General features: G+C 40.5%; 1 non-coding gene across 1 annotated transcript; it reads left to right on the top strand.

The window, feature by feature from the left end:
- The first annotated feature begins 1,258 nt into the window (after window positions 1-1,258).
- On the top strand, window positions 1,259-1,397 carry LOC145540060 (small nucleolar RNA SNORA48). The gene has a single exon (XR_014078186.1). It is a non-coding gene; the product is annotated as a small nucleolar RNA SNORA48 (small nucleolar RNA).
- The last annotated feature ends 6,881 nt before the right edge of the window (window positions 1,398-8,278 follow it).

Here is an 8,278-nt window from a genome sequence, read left to right as displayed (position 1 = left end):
ACAGGGATCGAACCTAGGTCTCCTGCACAGCAGGCAGATTCTTTATCATTATAAGTCAACTATATTTCAATTAAAATTAATGACTTTTTACCTTTAAAAAAGGAAGAGAGGTCAATGCTCAATCTTGAGGACCTCTGAGTTTTCTCGTCTCAGTATCAGGTCCTGAGTGTTGTGGGATCAGAAACCTGATTTTGTCAAAGTACCCAGACTTGATCAATTCAACTAATCCTGTTTAATAAATTCTCTAGGGATTGATCTATAAACCCAGGTGCAGATTTATTTCTTTATAATAGTAGTAAGAACTTGGGCTATGAAGTCAGCAGAACTGGTTTCTGATCCAGGCTCACCACTAGTAACTCTGAGCGCAAACTGTCCTCTAAATTTCTCTGAGATTCAGTATTTGCATCTGTAAAATGCAACTGTCATGAGGATTAGAAGAAATGTATAAAGTACCTAACACAATGCCAAGTTCTCAGTGAATGCTGGTTATTATGATGAGCATGACTGTGGAGACGACAACAAAAGAGGAGGAGGAAGAGGAAGATGAGGGAGAGGAGGAGACAAGGCTGCAGGAACCACAAGGATTAGACTTATATTAGTCAATCAGAGACAGTCTAGAGAGAATTAGAAGGCATTTGCTTAGTAGAGAATCAGAGTAAAGTGTATTGAGTAGAAAATTATAAAAGCTTGGGCCTTCAAGCCATGAGGATGTATGGCTATTTGGCAAACAGGACAAGTCGTTTCTATTCCAGTACCTAGAACAGTGCCTAGCAGATGGTACTTAATAAAGAGTTAATGGGTAAACAGGTCGAGTACCCCAACCCAGAGGAGAGTGATAATTTCTTTGTCTTCAGTTCACCTATTTCTGGACTCAATACAGGCAGTACTCTCTCCCATTTCTCTTCAGTTCCCACATTATATGACCACAGAATTTCTTCAGTAATATAATCAAATGTTTCACAGATTTCCCCATTACATCAATCACATTTAGACATTGTCTAATTAAACTCAAATCACTTTGTCATTCACTGTAATCATATTTCAACATTCTGTGAGTTCTTCATTATAACCGACCAAGTGCTTAAGGTAGAGACTAGCTAAACACTCCTGAAAGTCATGTCTTCCTTTTCCTGGGCACATAGGTAGATTGTTTTTCATGTCCATGACTGAGTTTTAACCATTGGTAAGTGTGCACAAGTGATGTACATTTCTTCCTTTCCTGGTCCATAAAATCTTCCTATTTAAAATTCAGCTCTCTTGTCCCTGGTCTGGGTAGAGTGGCACCTGGTTGGTTGGTGGTGCCTGTCTCATATCAGTGAGGGACAAAACAACTCCTTGTTTATCCCAGCTTGGCTTTTGCTCTGTGCCCATGCCTGGTTCATGCCCTGGACACGTGGAAAAAAAAAATTCAGCTCCCTATCTCACTTGTCCAGATGAATGTAGAGAATCCTGTGGCCCCAGGAGATGGTAGAATCAATGAAAGGAAAAGCCTGGGTCTCTAAATAATCACATGGGCCAAAGTCTGCCTCTCTCCTCACCATCACATGCACACATATCAACCTTCATTGGACTGTGATGTGAATGAGAAACATATCTTTATTGTATCAAGTTACTGGGACTTGGGGGTTATGCTTATAGCAGTTACCATGTTCTGACTAACTTAGAACAGTTATCATATCACTTTATTGATTTTTATTTTAAATATGTATATATACATTTCTTGAGAATATTAAAAAGTATATCTTGAGAACTTGGAACGATTCATTTTTTTCTCCTGTGTTTCATATTTACATGGTTACCCAAGCATGTCCTCTTTCTTCTGTCCTCTTAGTCACCCGTATCACACCAAATCAATCAATCAGCAATCAATTCTGCTGCTAAAGATTCATTACTCTTCATCCCCACTATTTTTACTTTGTTTATTAGACCCCTGAGTTTCCCACCTGGATCACTGAAATAACCTCCTATATTTTCTTCTTGTCTTCAGTCTTTTATTCCTTCATCAGCCAGACTTTGCCAGACTGGTCTTTCTGACATGAAAATCTGATTTCATCATTTCTTTGCTTAAAGTTCAGTAACTCCCCATCACCTCTCAATCAACATCTAAAGAAACTAGCCTTCTTTTAGAGCCTTTTTGCTTACATCTTCCTTATCACACACCCTAAGCTATTAAAGCTCAATGATATCCAAGTGTGAGCTTAAAACATCTGGTTTACCAGGCATTACTGAAAAGAGTTTTGGAATTTAGAAGTGGTCCAGGCATCATCTGCGGACTAAACAAATGATATAGCTTAAACACATATGCATTACTACTGAATTAACATGCATGCAGTATATGTGAGCTACTTTTATCACCATCATTTTCCAAATGTATTTGTTTGTTATTATGATTAATAAAATAAAAGTCCTTTTGAATGAAACTATTTGTAATATATTTCTCAGTTATGGGATATTAAATAAAACTACTGTCATGTGCATTGGAGGCCCAATATTTTCGTGTTAAAAAGGGATCCACTCGACTATTTGGAAACTACTGCTGTAGCCAACCCAAACTATTTTCAATTCTTTGGATGGGCAGTGACATTGATTCTGTACATGTGGTGGATTCTGTGGTTTGGCTTGATCAACCTCCATCCTACCTTACTTAGAAGTAAGTAAGCGTGACTTCCTGTGCTGCAGAGACTAGAAAGCTAATGGCTTTCTTTCTTACAATTTTTTGCAGCAAGAGCTCTGAATGCACAAAATAGATGTGCTCCTATGAGATTTAGAAATTTAAAACAGAGCTGAGGCCATGTTCCTGCTCTCCTGGCTGTCTTTCTATTGGCAAGCAATTTTGCAGAGATCCTTCGCTCTAATACAGTCCACTGGCAGCAGCATCAGGACTGCCTTCCTGATCCTTATCAGAGAATGACAATGTATTCTTGGTCTGAAGCAGTCCAGTGATGGCCTCAGTGGGACAGTACTATAGTCTTTTGGGAATCATTCTTGGTAGGCCAGCCTACAGCCTATTCTTCTGGCCCTTCCATGATTTTGTCCTAATCCCCCATGAATCTTTACTTTCTTAAATGACCATATTGCTTTCTGTTTCCTGTACTGAACCCTGATGAACATAAGTCTTGGAAAATATTGCTCTAACATGATATCATGTCCCCTCTCATCCCCTCACACTCTTGCTCTCAGTTCAAGTGTGTTCTTTTCTAGGAAGCATTTACCAATCCCTGTAGTTGAGTCAAACACCTTCTTTGCTGTCCCAGTCATAATCCTAGGATGGTGCTTCTCACTATTGTATAACAATGATCTATATTTGTCCGTTGTTGTTATTGTTTAGTTGCTGAGTTGTGTCTGACTCTTTTAGGACTCCATGGACTATAGTCCACCAGGCTCCTTCTGTCCATGGGATTTCCCAGGCAAGAACACTGGAGTGGGTTGCCATTTCCTTCTCCAGGGGATCTTCCTGACCCAGGGATTGAACCCACGTCTTCCGTATTGGCAGGCGGATTCTTTACCACTGAGCCACCAGGGAAGCCCTCACATTTGTCCATTACTTTTCTATAGAAGTTAACTAATAAAGCTTCTTTGTGTTACTCATTTTTTCCTAGGCACTTAGTGTACTATAAAGGCTCATGAAGTGAATGAATGAAGAAATAGGAATGTCCATGAATAACAACTAACAACCCATAAAGAAGGAAACACAGTAGTATGTGAAAGGACGTGTAGTTTTTCTTGCAAAATGGTACCATGTGCAAGTATATTTAAAATAAGGATGGCCTGAAATGTCATAAATCTATATATATTCTCTTTAGACCCTTAACAAAGACAACCATATGGGCTAGACCAAAGATTGGCAATTTTTCTCTGTAAAGCTCCAGACAGTAAATATTTTAGGCTTTCTGGGCTATATGATCTTTGTCATGACTACTCAACACAGCCATTTTCAAGAGAAAGCGGCCATGTTGCTAGTTTGAAAACGGACTCCAGACACGGGAGGCACAGAGACTGCAGACAGACACAGGCCACTCCAGGCGGGTAGGTGACAGGTTTAATAAGCCACAGTGAGGTGTGGTGAGGAAAGTCACGTGAGGTGAGGTGAGGTGAGGTGAGGTAGTGGCCGTAGGTCTCCACTCCCCTCCCCCTCGCCAGAATCTTGAAAGTTTATACAGAGACCTTACCTGGGTTCAGTAAGTCATATATTCAGTCCTTACGGTCTCAACATCTTAGTCTCCCAAGGCTTTGACCTTAGAACAGCTCTCACTGAGGGAACGGTGGGCGCAAGGACATTCCAAGACAGGGGAGTGTGTGTGGCACCTCCGAATGTGCCAGACTCACGTACAGGTCAACCCGCGGTCACGCCGTTTCTGTGACCTTCTCCAGCACACGCACACATGCACACACTCACATAAAATAGGTACTTTATAAGTAATGGGAATGGTTGTGTGTGGTCCTATAAATCTTTATCTATGAACACTAAAATGTGAATTTCATATAATTTTCATGTCAAAAAACATTCTTTTGGGTTTTCAAGCATTACAAAAATGTAAAAACTATATAAAAATAGGTTTGGGTGGGAGTGAGTAATAAAGGGTAAGCATATTTGGCCTGAGGGCAGTGGTTTGCGAGTCACTGGTTTAGGAGATTAAGGAAAGGTCGTGGTTTATAGTTTGGAGCGACTTTATTATTATTATTATTGTTTTTTGGTAGATCTTTGTATGTCTTTCAATTTCTTCTCATGTAAAATGAAGATTATATTATGTAATAACATATTACTAATATAATTAAATCTGATATTATAATTAAATCTGATATTATAATAGAACTGGACATGGAACAACAGACTGGTTCCAAATAGGAAAAGGAGTACATCAAGGCTGTATATTGTCATCCTGCTTATTTAACTTATATGCAGAGTACATCATGAGAAATGCTGGGCTGGAGGAAGCACAAGCTGGAATCAAGATTGCTGGGAGAAATATCAATCACCTCAGATATGCAGATGACACCACCCTTATGGCAGAAAGTGAAGAAGAACTAAAGAGCTTCTTGATGAAGGTGAAAGAGGAGAGTGAAAAAGTTGGCTTAAAGCTCAACATTCAGAAAACTAAGATCCTGGTATCCAGTCCCATCACTTCATTGGAAATAGATGGGGAAACAGTGGAAACAGTGGCTGACTTTATTTTTTTGGGCTCCAAGATCACTGCAGATGGTGATTGCAGCCATGAAATTAAAAGACGCTTACTCCTTGGAAGGAAGGTTATGACCAACCTAGACAGCATATTAAATAGCAGAGACATTACTTTGTCAACAAAAGTCCATCTAGTCAAGGCTATGGTTTTTCCAGTGGTCATGTATGGATGTGAGATATGGACGGTGAAGAAAGCTGAGTGCTGAAGAATTGATGCTTTTGAACTGTGGTGTTGGAGAAGACCCTTGAGAGTCCCTTGGCCTGCAAGGAGATCCAACCAGTCCATCCTAAAGGAGATCAGTCCTGGGTGTTCGTTCATTGGAAGGACTGATGTTGAAGCTGAAACTCCAATAATTTGGCCACCTGATGCGAAGAGCTGACTCATTTGAAAAGACCCTGATGTTGGGAAAGATTGAGGGCAGGAGGAGAAGAGGACAACAGAGGATGAGATGGTTGGATGGCACCGACTCAATGGACATGGGTTTGGGTGGACTCCGGCAGTTGATGATGGACAGGGAGGCCTGGCGTGCTGCGGTTCATGGGGTCGCAGAGTTGGACACGACTGAGTGACTGAACTGAACTGAAAATGTTTTGAGACCTTGAGGACAGGGCTTGTCATTTGTAGGTCTCTTGAAGTTTCTAAGTACGACAGATAACATCTAACAGTAAGGCCTTGAAGTTCTATGTGTTTGGCAAAACTGTCAATGAGCAGTATGTATTTGGCAAAACTGTCAGTGAGCAGGTAAGAATATTCTCCCCTTCATTTATTGCATGAAAAGGAAGGAGGCAAAAATAATATGTAGAAGATTACCACTCCACTTTTGTTCCCATTCAAAAATGGACAAATCCCCTTAATTGCAGTTTTCAATAAAGCAGATGTCAAGAGATTATAAGCCCACACATTATACCTGTTTTAGTTTCTAGGAGAAATTTTTTCTTGGAGTTTTTGGAAGACTTGAATTAGAGAGGTGGAAGGGACACCTCCCTCTACTCCCAGTTCACAGGTGAGAATGTCTTGGACGTAGACTGTTAAAGGGTAGTAAGTGGCAGGACACCACAGTGCTCTTTTTACTTTATCAGGCTTAAAAAAAAATTATGCTGCTTTCTTTTAATAAAACTTGTCTAAGGTTAGGTTTAATCATGGGGTTACAACTAAATCATGTGTTTCTCTGAGTTGCAAAGGATTTCTGTTATACAAAACATAGAGATATAGTGTAAGAAACCCAATTTCTTATTTTTTATTGATGACACTAACCATCACCAAAGACCATAAACCAAGGATTGTGAGGGATGAAGATTCTATGACCTTAGAGACTGAGTCCAAAAGAGATAAAGAGAAAAACCGTTCTTGCCACCTAATGGGGAAGCATCACTAAGCTGCTTTCTACTGCTCTTCGGTTGTATTTGAGAAATTAAGGAATAACATCCTACTCTTTTTAGGCACTCCAGCCTCTCATTTTTGCCTAAAACTGCCCAAGTATAGTGAGCTCTGCACAACTTCACAAAAATAGGGAGTTCCCACCCTCTCTGTGTTTGAGTAACTCAGAGAGACCTATCTTGATTATCTTATTTAAAACTGGAACAACTCTATCTCTACCTCCAATCTCCATTCCTTGGTTCTTTTTCCATAACACTCACCCCACTTGGCACAGAACATGATTAACTCATTTACTATGTTTATCGGCTATTACATTTGTCCCCTCAACTAGAATGTAAGCTCCCTGATGGAACGGATTTCTGTTTAGTTCTCTGATTGTGTACCTCAAATAGTGCCTTGCACATAACAGGCACTCAGGAAATATTTGTTGAATTAATAAACAAAATTGAGAAAATGAAGACTAGGGAATCAAGGCACATCTTGATATATCACATGGTTACACCTGAAAAAGATTTGGACAAGATGTAAAGAAATGATGGGGGCAGCAGAATCATAAGAGGGCAAAGGAAAATAACACTCATTGAGTGTTACGACATGCAAGGGAATATAAGGTATGCCCATTACCTTATTATCACAGCTACTATTATCCTCATCCTTACAGTTGATGCAATGAGGCTAGATAGCTTGTTCAGGTTCATACATCTGATGAGGGGTGGAGCCAGGACTCAATACTCACACCTGACTGCAAAGCCCATGTGTGTCACCATTGCTTTGTAACAGACTATGTAATGCCACCCCTGTGAACCATGGTGCTTGTGGAGCCAGCTCAGCATATGGACCTGATTTTATTAAAGCGGCTAAATGGACAGGTTTCTGGTGTAAGGTACTAGCAGATTCATGCTGAAGAGGTTTTGCTTTTCAAATTTACCACATAAAGGATGTCTATTTCCAGTAAGGACTTCCCCCATGGCACAGTGGTAAAGAATCCACTTGCAATGCAAGGAGGATGCAGGAGACGCAATTTTGATACCTGGGTCGGGAAGATCCCCTGGAGAAGGAAATGGCAACCTACTCCAGTATTCTTGCCTGGAAAACGCCATGGACAGAGGAGCTTGGTGGGTTACAGTCCATAGGCTTGCAAAGAGTCAGACATGACTGAGCGACTGAACACACACAGACACACATTTCCAGTAAAGCCAGAAGCATCTCCTGGTGGTCCAGTGGTTGACTCTGCACTGCCAATGCAGGAGGTGTAGGTTCAGTCCCTGGTCAGGGAGCTAAGATTCCATATGCTGTATGGCATGCCCCTCCCTCCAAAAGTAAATTGAAATTGTTTCCCCTAAACCAGGGAACTCAAATATCAAAACTTGTCGTGTTGCCTGGGCAGTAGACAATGGCTTAGTGAATTAACTACTCGCAGATTCAACATATTGGGGCAGCCAGCATCAGACCCACCTCTGGGGCTTACCTGCCTCTTTACCTGCAATCACTTAGGCAATATAAAGGTAGAGATTTCTTCCTCGACTTTACAGGCATCTTTCTTTTTCTATTCCTCACCCCAGAACTTGAGTTGACACTTTCGTATATAGATATTTTTTCGGTTTACAAATTGGAACATAGAAATATAAATTTTACTGACTTCACGGCTAACAAATTCCTAGAAGCAGAATGAAACATTAATCACAGGTATCTGGCTGATGTGATCAACATGAGTCTGGAGT

This window comes from Giraffa tippelskirchi, chromosome 2 (genome assembly GCF_054371585.1).
Source record: "Giraffa tippelskirchi isolate mGirTip1 chromosome 2, T2T-mGirTip1v1.2.pri, whole genome shotgun sequence".
Lineage (NCBI taxonomy): Eukaryota > Metazoa > Chordata > Mammalia > Artiodactyla > Giraffidae > Giraffa > Giraffa tippelskirchi.
This window is presented reverse-complemented; position numbering and strand designations above follow the sequence as displayed.